Source organism: Macaca nemestrina, chromosome 10 (assembly GCF_043159975.1).
Source record: "Macaca nemestrina isolate mMacNem1 chromosome 10, mMacNem.hap1, whole genome shotgun sequence".
Taxonomy (NCBI): domain Eukaryota; kingdom Metazoa; phylum Chordata; class Mammalia; order Primates; family Cercopithecidae; genus Macaca; species Macaca nemestrina.
Window position 1 is genome coordinate 119,892,498 of NC_092134.1, and position 16,366 is coordinate 119,908,863.

Sequence of the window (16,366 nt, forward strand, 5' to 3'; positions counted from 1 at the left end):
CCCTCGCCCCGCCCACTCCCCCGCCCCCCGCGGGGCTCGCTGGGAATTGTAGTCCGCAGCCGCCTCGTCTGTGGCCAGTAGGCCGAGTAGGCTCTGAGGAGGTGACCCCAAAACTAAGACAAGCAGTGGGAGTCCGGAGATATTTGGAGGAAGTGCGGCTTTTAGGGGTGCTTGCATGTGTCTGGGGATTTCTGAAACTAAAAAAAATAGAGTACGTTTGTTAAAGAACTTCCCCACTTTAGAATTGTAGTGGGTTTCCCGTTGCATACCTTGAGGCACCCTAACAAGAATTCATTTTATATTTTAAAATGTATATTTTAAACATACACCTTTTTTTTTAATGCCCCGGGTCATTGTTTTCCAGGAAATTACCGACCAGCTCATTCAAATATCCTACAGGCGCCTTAAACTCAACGTTTTAAAAACTCAATTTTTCATATGCGCTCAAACTGCTTTTATCTCTGCACTTCGATCAACATCAGCATTCTCTAGCAGCAGAAACTTGGAAGTCAGCTTTACTGGTCACCTCTAGTGTGGCGGACACTTGGTTTTTTGGTTTTGTTTTGTTGTCTGCTAAAAATCTTTTCCTTTTAGGAATTGATGCCTCTCTCACCCGGTGAGGGTTTCCCTCACGTTCTCTGCACTGTAATAGTGTGTGTGTGTGACCCAAGCTGGTCCATCTAAGCACCCCATTTTCCTGAACACAGCTGTGGTCTAGGGACAGGCATATGACCAAGCAGAGCCCACTGGAGTCCTTTCCAGACTCTTGGAAAGAAAGGATCTTTCTCGTGCTGATTTTTGGGGTGCTAAGGACCTTGTTAACCTGAAGCCTCAGGGCAAGGGTAGGGTAGGGTGGCAGGGGGCTTTTCTGTTCTGAAATGGGCTGGGAGACTGATGTTCAGCCTGAGGAAGCAGAAAAAAGACATGTAGGGATTAAAGAGAAAGAACTCTGAAGGCATCATTTAAGCTCTTTTTTTTTTTTTTTTTTTTTTTTTTTAAGACAGATTCTCACTGTCTGCCCCAGGAGGCTGGAGTGCAGTGGCGCGATCTCGGCTCACTGCAACCCTTGGCCGCCCATTCTCAAGCATCCTGAGTAGCTGGGATTACAGAGGTGCACCACCACACCCAGATAAGGTTTGTATTTTTAGTTGAGATGGGGGTTTCACCAGGTTGGCGAGGCTGGTCTTGAACTCCTGACCTCAAGTGATCTGCCCGCCTCAGCCTCTCAAAGTGCTGGGATTATAGGCGTGAGCCACTGCTGCTGACCATTTAAACCCTGATCCAGTCAAGAGGCTCAAAGACATACACCCACACACCCCTCTCTTAGAAAATAATAATAATAATAATAATAATAATACTTTAAAGCAGGCATCTCTGACCTAGCATACATTTTGTCTTTCAGCATGTTCGCAAGCCTACATTTGAAAGTAGAGTCTTTTACATTTCGGAGATGGAGGCTGATACAAACAGAAGGAATGGATTGTAGTGTATCGCCTTGCCTTCTCCTAGAGGGTAAAAGGATTTTGTGCTTCTCTGGTCTTGGCCATTTTTGAGAGGAGAGAAGTCTTTGATGTTTTGGGTCCTAGGAGAAGTACTGGATACTTTACATCTCTTAGTCTGTGAATTAACTGATGGCTCAGCCCTTCCTGGGTGCTGGGAGAAGGTGCTTCATGCAGACACAGAGAAGGGAGGCTGTGAACAGACATCAATGCCGTGCCTGGGAAAGGGGCAGGCTCTATGAGCCATTCCAGCACTGAAGGGCAATGGGACAACTTGTCCCTATACACTGGCTCTTTGAGTAAGGCCTTTGCAGTTGCTGTGCTTCAGAGACGCCAGCACTGAGCTTTTGGTAATCATGTGAGGACCCCTAGTACACCCCAATAACAATCTTGGTTCCTGTTCATGATGTAGTTGCCCTTCTCCACAGTAATTCCCTACAGGCCTGTAAATCAATCCTAGTGGGCTACAGACACCTGAGTAGTTTTGACTCCTGGAACACATTGGTGTCCTCTAAGCTGGGAACAGAGCAAGTGGCACCACTATTACTTTATCAAATGAGATTACAGCGATTTACATAAATAACCAAGAGACTTTGAACTCTTCCAGGAGACGGACTGTTCCTTCTTTGTAATCTTCTCATCCAGAACAATGAATGGGTCCCAGTACTGCTCAGTAAACATTGGTGAACTGCCTCTCATATTATTTTTTCAGTCTCTGCCCACACATGCTTTTTAAAATATAGTTGCAAACTTATGATAATAAAGCATTTTATATCCTTTGTATGGTTACCGCAGAATTTTGATTAGACCTGACAATTGGCTATTCCCAATCTTGAGATGGGGAGGCAAAGGAAGAGAGAGAGGTGGTGGTAGTAAAAGTGGAAAGTGATGCATCTAGTTCACTACATGGCACACAGAGATTTGATGAATTTTTAAAAAATGAAATTAGAGTTTACTCATTAACAATATTTTTACTTAGTCCAAAGAGAGAATGATTGTTCCAGGAAGAGGAAGAGGACGGGTTATCAATCTTTTTCTTTGGATTAATTTTGAAGAATAAAATAAACTACTCTCAAAGCAAATATTCAGTCATCTTTCCTTTAAAGATCAGTATGAAGTGTTGCTGCTGAAGAATAATTCATTCATATTTATTGTGAAATAATATATCCTTATATTATCTCTTGTTTTACGATTTTATATGTAAACAAACTTTGTACGCAGAGGAGTCCTTTCACTCATTCATTCGTTCACATTCACTGCATTCCGAAAGCCAGGCTCTGGGCTGCATATTAGAAATACCAAACGAAGAGGAGAAAGGCAGCGGACTTAGCATTATGACAGGAGACAGGCACGCCCCAGTAGTGTGGTTTGTGCTGTGAAAGAGTGTACATGAAGTAGGCAAGCACAGAGGGAGGTATTTCAGCTAGAGTAAGATTTTTCTTGGCTGAGATGACTCTTGAAAGACTGTGAAAGTATACAAAAGACCTCAGCTGAGGGAATGGCATTGTGCAAGGTGCAGAGGAATGAAACTGCAGGATGATTTGGGAAACTTGAAGTGAGTCACTGTGACTGAAGCAGAATATACTGGTTGGTTAGTGGCGAAAGATGAAGATAGAGAGGAAAGCGTGGCCCAGATTACAGCGCATAAAGACCTTATGTGTTCAGCTTTGTTAAGGAAGTTACAAATAGGAGGGATAGAACTTGATTCATGCCATTCTTTCAACAAATCGTTATTGCATGACAGTTGTGTCAGGCACTTTCCTGGGCACTGAAAATATACTGAGGTGATGAAAAGTGCTCAAATTCTGGGTATATCTTAAAAGTATAGCTAATAGGATTTTCTGACAGACTAGGTGAAATGCGTGAGAGAACGAGGAAATTTGGTGCGATTCCAGAATCTTTGGCCTGACCATTAGTAGGAGGAGTTGCTATTAACTGAGATGGAAAAGATAAGACGGACTAAGGTTTGGAGACAAAATTATGAACTCTGTTTTATAAATGCCGTGTGTGGAACATCTATTAGCTATCCAAAGGGAAATAAACAGTGGGCTATTGAATATGGTAGCCTAGAGTTCATAGGAGGGGTCTAGGATATAAATATAGCTTGGAGGTCATCAGCATATAGGTACTATTCGCAGCCATAGGACTAGATGAGAGTGAGAGGTGGTGGTAGACAGAAAAGAGAAAAAATTAGATGAGATCAGCTAAGATTGAAAAGTTAACAGAAGAGAAAACAAGTCCGAAGACTGCGCCCTAGGGCTTTCCAACACTTAGAGGTTAAGGAAATGAGAAGACACGGCAAAAGAGACTGAGACAGAATGCAAAACAGAAGCCGATAGGGTACCCTGAAACCTATGGGAATAAAAGTGTTGGAAGGAGGGAAAAGTGATCAATGATCTCAAATGCTGTGATTGTCACTGTGAAAGTCATCAATACCAAAATGAAGTTGCTTATGTTTAACTCTAAGACAATAGAGCCAGGAGGCCATGAGGGAGGGGAGCTCTATGCTTCCACCAAAAAAAATATCACAGGAAATGTTTTCAAAGTGCAGCTTGCTATATGAGTCATACAATGAGAGCTAGCAGCCACACAAGGACACAAGGCTAGCCACGCAAGGACAGCTAGCTGCTTGCACAAGAACACTTGCCTGTCTCCACTAAATAAACGGATGTCAATTTCTGCCATAAGACTCTGTAACCAATGTTTTCGGTTTCAGAACAACTTGTATGTATCTCTCTCTCTCTCTCTCTCTCTCTCTCTCTCTCTCTCTCTCTCTCTCTCTCTCCCCGAGACAGAGTCTTGCTCTGTCACCCAGGCTGGAGTGCAGTGGCACGATCTCGGCTCACTGCAACTTCTGCCTCACAAGTTCAAGCAATTCTCCTGCCTCAGCCTCTCAAGTAGCTGGGACTACAGGTGCCCACCATCGCACCTGGCTAATTTTTGTATTTTTAGTAGAGACGGGGTTTCACCATGTTGGCCAGGCTGGTCTCGAACTCCTGACATCATGATCTGCCCGCCTTGGCCTCCCAAAGTACTGGGAGTACAGGTCTGAGTCACTGTGCCTGGCCTTCTTTCTCTTTTCTGTCTTTAGAACCTTACCCTTACCACAACCTTGGATGTGCCTCTGATCCACCATAAATTGCATATCCTGACTTGTAATTCTCTCCTAATCCCAAATAAGCTCTCTCTTTTGGCACCTGTTTAATCCTTCAACGACTATCCCTTTTTCTCTTTTTTCTTTACACCAAAAAACTCTTTAGTTGTCTATAATCATGATCTCCGCATTCTCTCCTCGCATTCCCTCCTCTCATTCCTTCCTTAATCCACTCTAATCATGTTTTTTTGCCACCGCAAAACCAGTGGACTTACTTTTCTTAAGATCAACAGTGAGTCCACATTCCTAAACACAACAACATGTGACAATTCTCTCTCTTACATGATGTCAACCTAAAAAGGAACAGTATATTGTCATGTGTTGTTGTATTTAGGAATGTGGACTCATTACTGATCTTAAGTAAGTCCACTGGTTTTGTGGTGGCCAAAAACCTGATTAGAATGGATTAAGGAGGGAATAAGAGGAGGGAATGAGAAGAGAGAATGTGCAGATTATGAGTATAGACAACTAAAGAGTTTTGTTTAAAAGAGGGAAGGGATAGTAGTTGAAGGATTAAATGGGTGTCAAAAGAGTTAGGTTTTTTTTAAGAGGTGGGAAATAATACTATCTTTGTGTGTTGATAAAAGTAATCCAGTAGAGAGAGGAAAATTAATGATAACAGAAAAGAGAGGGAAGAACTGCCTAAGCAATTTCCTTAATTAGACCATAGGGAAAGTGATCTAATCCTAGGTGGAAGGACTGGCTTTGGCTAGTAACAGAAAAGAGGAACTTCTAGGGCATGAAGCTATGGAACCAAGCCCTCAAACTGATTTAAGACCACCAAAACCAGAAAAGGTTCTGCCTAGCAGTCCTGGAAAAAGAATGCTTCCAGAACAATACCCTGCAATATGAGGAATGAAAAATGCTCACTACTTTGATAATGTTGATGGAGAATGGTCATTTTCTAGAGATACCTAAACATATTCAGTTTACCTCTATGGAGAACTTATATGGCTTTCAGACTATTCAGTGTTTACATGCATTATCTCATTTTATCCCTGCAACAACTCTTAACCACTTAATATCATCCCCAATTACAGTTAAAAAACAGAGCCTCATTTCGAGATGTTTAACTCCTATTCAAATCCCCACAGCTGGCAAGTGGTCAAGATAACACTTTTTTTTTTTTTTGAGACAGAATTTCTCTCTTGTTGCCCAGGCTGAAGGCTGAAGTGCAATGACGTGGTCTCTGCTCACGGCAACCTCCACCTCCTGGGTTCAAGCGATTCTCCTGCCTCAGTCTCCCAAGTAGTTGGCATTACAGGCACTTGCCATCATACTTGGTTAAGTTTTGTATTTTTAGTAGAGATAGGGTTTCATTTGAACGTAGTCTTAAGCTCTAGAAGCAGTATTATAAGCCCTTATGCTATGAAAACCGCTTGAATGATTTAGTAAAGTTGAATTTGATGGGGAGAGAAAAAATAGAGGCATGTAGCTTCTACCCAGACTCAGAACAGATATGATCTACTGAGAGATATCCTTATAGCATGTTCTCTTCTTTTAGATAGATGGGGCCCTTGGGCAAGATAGTAGATGAGATTTTAGGAGTGAGGCCAAGAATAGATTGGTACTGATAATATCAAATGTCCTCCCAGGTTACTTCCTAAAAGGGAGCTGATGGAGAATTCCACTGTTCACCACACACTCGCTATAGAGGCATTAAGGCTGGAGTAGGGTAGGAAGGAATTGTTCCAGTTGGAACCACCAAGGATGTAAAGACAAAAGTGTAACCCCTCATCGAAGGGTGAAGAGGGTGGGTCACTTACCAGATCTTTGACCCCAGATGTCTTGAGCAGAAGACAGCTACTATCTCCAAGTCACACAGAAACATATCAACAGGGGCCAGCCCCACTGCTGAAGGAGCCCATGTTGGGGAAAAGGAGGCTCTAGACAAAGGTGAGTTATCTGTAGGGAATGTCACAAAGTTGCCCCAAGTCCCTGCCCCCTTGTGCTGCTGCTTCTCACCGTGGGAATGGGACTGGATAGCATTGCTCCTTCCAACAAGTAGGAATCCGTGACCCTGGGAAGAAACCAGAAATACTAGATTGTCCTAGTTAACACATTGTCCATTTCTCCAACTGCCACGATGTGACGTGTGCATGCATTGTGCTCAATGGCCTGTGTGTTCAGATCTTTTCTTGACCACATATGAGTGGACTGACCTTGGGAAAATTACTTATCCTCTATGAGTCTAAATTTTCTCATCTGTCTCATAGATATGATAATAATAATGACCACATCATAAGGTTGTTTTGAAGACTAAGTGACAATGCATAAAAAGGATTTAGCACAGTGAATAGCATATAATAAGAGTCCAACAAATGGAATTATTAAAATATTTGTATGTCAACAAAGTTTAGTTTATAAGCAGATGCAAAATAATATATTTCATAAGAAGATAACTGAAGTGCTTTATTTTCTTAAAGCATAATACCGAGAGAGGCTCTGCATAAAAGAGGTGGAGGGCATGGCCTGGATGAGCTAGAATTAGGGCATTTTAAGATGTTTGCTGTGTTCCTGCTGTGCTTTGCTGTAAACACCTTCTGTGCCTTCCTGTTTCACTAGAGTCAGCTATCCAAATAACCTCTGTCTGGATTAAGTTCAGGGTTAAGGAAGTGCAGTCCTCAGGGCTATGTCCAGCATGTGGGAGAGCATGCTAAAGGGGCATAGAAAGCACAGGATACCAGATGTGAGTGAGATTATGAATACTGCAAAAGCAAGAAGTCAGAACTACTGATGAGCAGAAGGGCAAGCCTCCCAAGTGCTCTGAGAAACACAGAGAGATAATGGCTATCCAATTATATGTAATGCAAGAGTTGGAGGAAATTTTCTTTAAATCTTGTAGTAAAATTGTACTTCAGTTGTAACCACACCAGGCTCAAGGACTCTGATGACTTACACACAACTGATACTTAGGTTACAATTATTACTAGTTTGATTCCAAACTTAATAATGTTGGCAAATGATTGCCAAAAATGATGATGGGTCTTGAATTACTCAATTATCTTTGTTTTCATGAAGGCTGAAGGACAGTGCGGTAGGCTGAATATTGGCTCCCCAAAAGTCTCCAAACTTGAATCCCTAGAACCTGCAACTGTGTTACCTTACATGGTAAAAGGGGCTTTGCAGAGGCATTTAAATTAGGGATCTTGAGATGACAAGAGGACCCTGGGTTATCCAGGTGGGGACAATGTACTCAGTGTAATCACAAAGGCCCTTAAAGAGGGAGGCAGTAGGGTCAGAATCAGAGACCTTGTAAAAATGGAAGCAGGGGTCATGGAGGAGAGAAGATGCTGGCTTTGAAGACAGAGAAAGCGGCCATGAGCCAAAGGATGCAGGTAGCCTCTAAAACCTGGAAAAGGGAAGGAAATAACTCCCCCCGGAACCTCCAGAAGGAGCTCAGGACTGTGGATGCCTTGATTTGAGCCCAGGGGACTGGTTTGAGCTTATTGCACATTGTTATGGTTTGCCAGAGCAATAACCTGAGACTTATAGTCAGCGGGTACTATTTTTGCTTGTTTGTTTTACAGGGTTAGATTAATGCACACGCTCCTTTTTTTCACTTTTACTTACAAGTGTTTGGTCACTTGCACGTTGACCAGGACCTTCTTATCTATGAAGTCATATCATTCTATGTTACCTAGTAGGCTTAAAATGTAGGAGGGAAAAACACTAAAATTAATCTTGTTTCAAAGATTTAATTTCTTTCTCCTTTTCAGAAGGATGGAAGGATATAATACAAAAGAATTTAACTGTTCATATATTCATCCTTCTCTTCATCGAACAAACATTTATTGAAGGCCTATTCTGAGCAGAACACATTCAGTAAGTATTGTGATAGGTTATATAAATTTTTTTGAAAACCCACAGCTCTAACTGTAAAGAACCTTAAGATTTCATGGAAGAAAACAGATATGTAAATTATTAAATATGACATATGGGAAATAAAATATATAATATAAGCTGTCTTCAATCTTCAGGCATTCAACTGTCAGACATTCTTTATTTTTATACTTGATACATTGCCACTTCCTTTCACTAACATTTATAATATTATTACACTAGGAAAATGTGTTTGAGCTTCCAAACAACTGACAAAAAATAAAATCTTGTAACACAGCCATTATAAATTCAGCAGTCATATCCCTAGACATAAGAGAAATGACAAGTATACATAAAATTGATCTGAAATCATTAGAAAGTCCAGGAAATGGGAAAAATAGAGAATTTTACTTTGTTCTCTAAATGACCAAAAATGAAATGGAAACAAGTAAAAATATTGTAGTAGAATAATATTTTGAAATACTAATAATATTTGAAAAATACTAATGTATTCTCCCGATTACCTGGTTGTCCTTCTCACTGTTTGGGCAGCAGGTTTTGTTTTGTTTCCTGAGTTAAGGTGATGAGATTTGAGACAACAGTCTTGTTTATTACATTCTATTATCACTGGTCTATGAGACCTAATTCTATTTTTCCCTCTAATTTTATTTTTTTCCCTTTCATTCTTACTCCCTACTAACTTTCTCTTCCTGTTCACAGACGTTTACCCTGTTATGGTTCATATATGTCTTTGGTTATGCATGTATATGTGGATGTAGCTTTGGTTTGTGTACTTTAAAAGTACTATGTACTAAAAGAAAACTCCTTCTTTCTTCACTTAAGTGTGTCCAGAATATATACCAGGCTACTGGTATAAGGAGGGGAGCAAAAATATCAGATAACCTTGAAGATGCCAAAAGCAGAAGAGACCAATGCCCTGTTCCTAAGCAGAGACTGGGGAAATGGTAAGACTTCAGAGTTAGGGTTGATTGCTTCCCTGAAAAGATTCATATCCACTTTTATTTCAGGAAATTTTTTTAGTACACAGTTGACCCCTGAACAACATTAGGGTTAGGAGTGCTAATCCCTTGTGCAGTCAAAAATCTGCGTATAACTTTTGGCTTCCCAAAAACTTAACTACTTAACAGCCTACTGTTGGCTGGAAGACTTACTGATAACGTAAACCATCTATTAATACTTATTTTGTATGTTCCATGTGTTTATAGTGTATTCTTACAATAAAGTAAGCTAGAGAAAAGACAATGTTGTTAAGAAAATGGTAAGAGAAAAATGTATTTACCTTTTATTAAGGGAAAGTGGATCATTGTAAAGGTCTTTATCCTCGTCGTCTTCACATTGAGTAGACGGAGGAAGAGGAGAAAGAAGAGCAGTTGATCTTCTGTTTCAGGGATGGCAGAGGTGGAAGAAAGGTTGCAAATAAGTGGACTTCGCAGTTCAAACATGTGTTGTTCAGGGGTCATCTGTCACTTCAAATGCATCTTCTGTCCTATTATTGAAGTTTTATTTAACATGGGAATTTTGGTGATGTGTGTTATCTGTCTTTGCCTTTTGTCAATTTCTATTACTTTTTCTTTGATCATTTGTAACTCTTCATTTTCATTTAATTTTGTGGGCTCACTTTATTTTTATCTTTGATGCCACTTGCTGTACTTTCACAAGTACCTGTTTCCCCCTGTGTCTCTTCCACCTCATATTGGTTCAGTAATGATTCTATGTATTCCCCTCATTTCTGATTTTTCCCAGCTTTTATTTCATCTCATTCTATTTTCTCACTAAATCTTTGCTGAGTTGGTGAATCTTTGCTGCTGCTGCTGCTGCTGCTTCTTTTTTTTTTTTTTTTTTTTCACAGAGGCAATTGCTACATTAAGATTTTCTCATTTATTTCAAACATCCGGTGAGAATTTTTATTTACTCCTTTGCAAAATTATTCTGCTGAGTGTCCCTAATTTGTCAGTTGATTTTCCTGTTTCTTTTTCTCCTCTCACACCATCTTATTTTCTTTCTCCTTCTAGTATCTTTATGTGGGTTCTGAACAGACTTCCTCCTTATTATTTATCACTGAAACAAGTACATCACTCCAGATATCTACAGGAATTTGGGGCCATGAGGGAGGACCAAGGTCTTGTGTCAGAATAGCTGGATAGGCAAGCTAAGTTTTGTTTGCTTCTTTAGCAAGGCAAAGTCTCTCCTCTACTGCCACAGAGAAGGCCTGCTTCAACCAAAACGGCCCCTGTGTGTGGTTCCTCATGTGGCCTAGCCTGCGCCATTTGAAAACAAACCGACTTCTTATATTTAGTGCATGCTTCTTCTTCCTACCATTGTGGACCAGGAACATAGATTTTTGCCCTTTAGGGTGTCACCCTATTTCATGAAATGTCCTTTTGTTCTGGCTCCTTCCAAGGTAAACAGCAGCAGCATGTTATTTTCCTCTGCTTCCTTTGTAAGAATTCACTGCTTTCACCTATATTATGGTAAAGTTTTAACTGACTTCTCATCTTGCCAAAAATAGCTTTACTCTTTTATTCCTCTTTTTCCTCATTGCTTTCGGATGAGTTCTAGGAAAAGTCGGAAATGGCAACTCTACACTACTATTTTGAAACAAATATCTCCTTCTCGAATTTGGACATTTCTTGCACTTGCTTTTCTTCCCCCTCTTCTTTCACTTTATACTCTTCTTCGTGGTTTTATCTTTGCTCACAGTTTCATCTAAATGAAATAACTATTGAATCACCATCTTTTTCTTGCTTTTCTCCTATTGGTTAGTCTCTTTTTGGCCTATTGTCAGTTTCACAGGGATATTCCCAAGAGACTTCCATTATTGTCATTCTCTATATCAATGGCATCACAGGTTCTCCTAGCTAACCTGGCTGAAACGACTGGAATCCTATTTGATGCCATGTTTCTGTTCATTCTGTTTTCAAAATATCTCTTGTCTCATTGTCTCCTTTTTATTTCTGCTAATAAGACCCTAGTCTGGACCCCACATCTGAACACCACCTAATATTCTTGGTTGTCTTATCTAATTAGCCTGCTTATTGTACCACAGTTAACTTCCTTAAATATATCTGATCTGGCTGGCGTGGTGGCTCACGCCTGTGATCCCAGCACTTTGGGAGGCCAAGACAGGCAGATCACACGGTCAAGAGCTTAAGACCAGCCTGGCCAATGTAGTGAAACCCCATCTCTACCAAAAATACAAAAAATTAGCTGGGCATGGTGGCAGGTGCCTGTAATCCCAGCTACTTGGGAGGCTGAGGCAGGAGAATCACTTGAACTTGGGAGGTGGAGGTTGCGGTAAGCCGAGATCGTGCCATTGCAATCCAGCCCAGATGACAGAAAAAATATATATATCTATCTAAAATCTATCTATCTATCTATCTATCTATCTATCTATCTATCTATCTAATCATGTTACTCTTTCCTGTGAAATCTTTGTGGTTCTCCAACACAAAATAATCTCTTTAACCTTCCATAAACTGACATCCAAAGTCTCTACTAACATAAAATTATTGGTTGTTTTCTACTCTTCATTCATCGATTGCTATAACTTTTTTTATTTTTCATTCTTTTCCTGAGAGGACTATTTATTTATCCCCATTTGCTGATGTCATGATTAACTTCCAAGGATCTTCTTTTTAAAAACAATTATTTTTATTTTTTTGATAAATTATAATTGCATATAAATATGGGCTACACAAGGATGTTTTGACATGTGTATACAATATAGAATGATTGAATCGAGCTAATTCAAAGTTCTGCTTAAAGAGGACATTTCAAAATATCCATTTGCAAGTCACTCCTTTCCTTACACTCTCCTTCCTTCCTTCCTTGCCTCCTTCCTTCCTTCCTTCCTTCCTTCCTTCCTTCCTTCCTTCCTCTCTCTCTCTTTCTCTTTTTTTTTTTTTTGTGACAGGGTCTCACTCTGTTGCCCAGGCTGAAGTGCAGTGGTGTGATCTTGGCTCAGTGCAACCTTTGCATCTCAGGCTCAAGCGATTCTGTCACCTCAGCCTCTGGAGTCACTGGGACTACAGGCGTGCACCACCACGCCTGGCTAATTTTTGGTAGTTTTAGTAGAGATGGGGGTCTCACCATGTTGCTCAGGCTGGTCTCAAACTTCTGAGTTCAAGTGATCTGCCTGCCTCAGCCTCTCAAAAGGCTGGGATTATAGGTGTGAGCCACTGCACCTGGCCTTCTTCTTTTTTCCTTTTCTCAACTTATGTGTTATACCGAACAATGCATGCCATGTATGTGTCTGCCTTCCTCATTACTTTTGGATTTCCTGAAGCACAGGAGCCATGCCTTTTTCAGCTTATATTAACCACACTACATAACACAGGTTCTTGCAAAGTGGATACGATTCTTTGACTTGAATTTAAATAAGTTGTGCTAATATATTTCTAGTGTATCCTACTGATTGTATTTGACTTTGAATATGTATATATATTTTTTGAATATATATCCAAATATATATTCAAAATATTCAAGTATTTTATATATGTAGTGTGAATATATATCTCAAATCATATAAAATTGTTTCATATATATATATAACTGGCCAATTTTATATATACATATAAAACCAAATAATTTTTTTATTGCTATTTTATAGTAGCTCTAATAAAATGAAATAAATACAAAGTATTTTTTTAGAGCCGCTATAATAAAATGTAATAAATCAAGAAAACAGAAATTTATTTTTTATAGTTCTGGAGGCTGGAGATTCGAGATCAAGGAGTCAGTGGATTGGTGTCCGGTGAGGACCATCTGGTTCATAGAAGAAGTCTTGCTGCACCCTCATATGGTGGAAGGGACTGGCTATAAGTGCACTAATCCCATTCGTGAAGACAGAAGCCTCACAACCTAATCATCTCTGAAAGGCTCCACCTTCTAATACCATCACCTTGGTGATTAGAATTCCAATATATAGATCTAAAAGATATCTTTAAAGAAATGTATTCTGAACCAAATATGGCCACCCAGTGGCTTGTGATATAGCCCTCAGGAGATCCTGAGAACATGTGCCCACGATGGTCAGGCTACAGCTTGGTTTTATACAATTTAGGGAAACATAAGACATCAATCAATACATGTAAGATGTACATTGGTTTGATCTGAAAAGGTGGGACAACTCGAAGTGGGAGTTTCCAGGTGGATTCACAGGGCAATTGGTTGAGAGAGTTTATCTAAAGACCTGGAATCAATAGTATTGAGTGTCTACATTAAGATAAGGACTTGTAGAGACCAAGAGGTTTTTTATGCAAATGAAGACTCCAGGTAGCAGGCTTCAGAGAGAATAGATTGTGTCTCTTCTCAGAATTAAAAGGGAGCCAGACTCTTAGTTAATTTTCTTCTGGATCAGGGAAAAAGACCTCAAAAATGAATGGGATTCTCTTCAGACTGTAGATTTTCCCCGCAAGAGACAGCTTGGCAGGAATTCAATATATGGATTTTGAGGGGACATAAACATTTAATTAAGCCGTAGCAATATTTAATTTATAGTAATTGTGGTATTTGAAAGCAACAAATCTGTATGTATTGTTTTATTTTTTATTTTTTGAGACAGGGTCTCACTCTGTCACCCAGGCTGGAGTGCAATAGCATGATCTCAGCTCACTGCAGCTTCAACCTCCCGGGTTAGGGTAATCCTCCCACCTCAGTCTCCTGAGTGGCTGGGACTACAGGCACGCACCACCACACCCTGCTAATTTTTTTGTATTTTTGAAACAGAAGAGTTCCTCCATTCCCCTCTCAGGGCATGTGACAGGGGTGTGGCTCACCTGCTTGGTTGCTCCAAATCTCAGACCCGTAGAGAGTAAGGAGAGCATGCAGACAGGAAGGTGCAGAGGCCAGGGCAAGCAATTTTTGGGCTTTGGCCCCATGGCAGTGTCTAGGGGTGGGTGTGTGCAATTCCCAAAGCCCAAGTGGGCATGGGCATGGCTTTTTCAGATTTCCTGCCTGCAGACAGCCTGTGTGTTAATCAGCTCAATGGACCTTCTGCCTTATCACAAGGACAGAGGGCCGGTGTGACAGACTTCTGTATCCTGAGCTCTTGCCCAGTGTCCCAAAAGAATTGAATCACACATGGGCTTGAAGGATAAGTGCAAGGCTTTGTTGAGTAGTGGAGGTGGCTCTCAATGAGAAGGATGGGAAGCCAGAAGCAGGGATCAAGTGGGAAGGTGGTCTTTCCTTGGAGTCGGGCTGCCCAGTGGCCAAACTCTTCTCTGAACGCCCCCGGCGAACTCCCCTCAGCATCCAGATGTCCCTCCTCTTCTCTCTTTCTTGTCATGTCATTCTGCCATGTCTGGTCTGCTGGCCTGCTGGTATCCACATTCAGCTGCTTGCATGTGTGCCCACTAAGGTCCTGGGTTTATATGGGCACAGGTTGGGCCAGAATGGTCTTGGAAAATGCAACATTTAGGCATGAGAACAGGAGTGCCTGTTCTCACTTAGGTCTGTGATCACAGGCCCAATGGTGGACCGCTTGCCAGAGACCCCACCCTCTTAACCCAGCACTTCCCTGACCCCCTTCTTGTATCATTTTTTTGTAGAGATGGGGTTTCACCATGTTATCCAGGCTGGTCTTGAACTCTTGGAGTCAAATAATCTGCCTGCCTTGGCCTCCAAGTATTGGAATTACAGGCGTGAGCCACCATGCCTGGCTTTAATCTGTATTTATTTAAATATTTTTATAATTTTGATTTTACTAATAAAATATTTTTAAGTATTTCATTGAATTTCATTTTATAATATGTAATAACATAACCAAGTAACTTAGCTTCATTTTAAAATGCTTTTTTTCTTCTCTCTGGCCTTGACATGTACTTTGAAGCCCTTTATTTCCCTCCCTTCGCTGGGTACTTTTTGCACTGGGCTAGTTTATCTAATTATGTACTTGCTTAGAAATTACAGGGGCTAATCTTGAAATAAACCCAGCATGGAGATCCGGCTGTGGAATCCTCCCCATCTAGAGATTACCTCAGGCTGGTTCATCTACAACACAGCCATTGTCAAGATGATACAAGTCTGTACCAGACTGACAATAACTCAAGATAGCCATTGGAACAAGACATGCAGACCCTGTCCCCTATGCTGCTACTCTTGTATGTTTATCACACCAAGTTTCCCTTCTTTTTTTTTTTTGAGACGGAGTCTCGCTCTGTCGCCCAGGCTGGAGCGCAGTGGCACGATCTCGGCTCACTGTAAGCTCCGCCTCCCGGGTTCACGCCATTCTCCTGCCTCAGCCTCCAGAGTAGCTGGGATTACAGGGGCCCGCCACCTCTCCCAGCTAGCTTTTTGTATTTTTAGTAGAGACGGGGTTTCACCGTGTTAGCCAGGATGGTCTCGATTTCCTGACCTCGTGATCCGCCCTCCTCGGCCTCCCAAAGTGCTGGGATTACAGGCTTGAGCCACCGCGCCCGGCCCAAGTTTCCCTTCTTAATTCCTTTACCCAGACCTAAATTTGATGTATATGTTAATTTGCTTTATTGCAGTAATCATTTCACAGTGTATACATATATCAAAGCATAATTTTGTACACTTTGAATATATATGATTTTCATTTGTTAATTACACCTTGATAAAACTAGTTAAAAAAAGAGAACTTAAAACACAGTCAAATGTCATATTTTAGCTTCATCACCTCAATACCAGTTCAATACTTCGTCCTGGTTCTTAACTTACCCAGCTTTGATAACTTGGCCAAGTCTCTTTCTCTTTTTGAAAAAAAATTCGATAGCTTTAGGGGTACAGTGGTTTTTGGATACATGGATGAATTATATAGTGGTAAAGTATGTGATTTTAGTGCACTAGTTACCTGAGTAGTGTACCTCCGATATATGCTTTTTTTCCCACTCACCCACTTCCTCTTCTC

The 16,366-nt window shown here is 40.8% G+C and overlaps 1 long non-coding RNA gene across 1 annotated transcript; it reads left to right on the forward strand.

Annotated features, from left to right (window-relative positions):
• Positions 1–66: 66 nt before the first annotated feature.
• On the forward strand, positions 67–2,388 carry LOC105492104 (uncharacterized). The gene is made up of 5 exons (XR_011608592.1): positions 67–211; positions 365–651; positions 1,005–1,134; positions 1,403–1,512; positions 2,107–2,388. It is a non-coding gene; the product is annotated as an uncharacterized lncRNA (long non-coding RNA).
• The last annotated feature ends 13,978 nt before the right edge of the window (positions 2,389–16,366 follow it).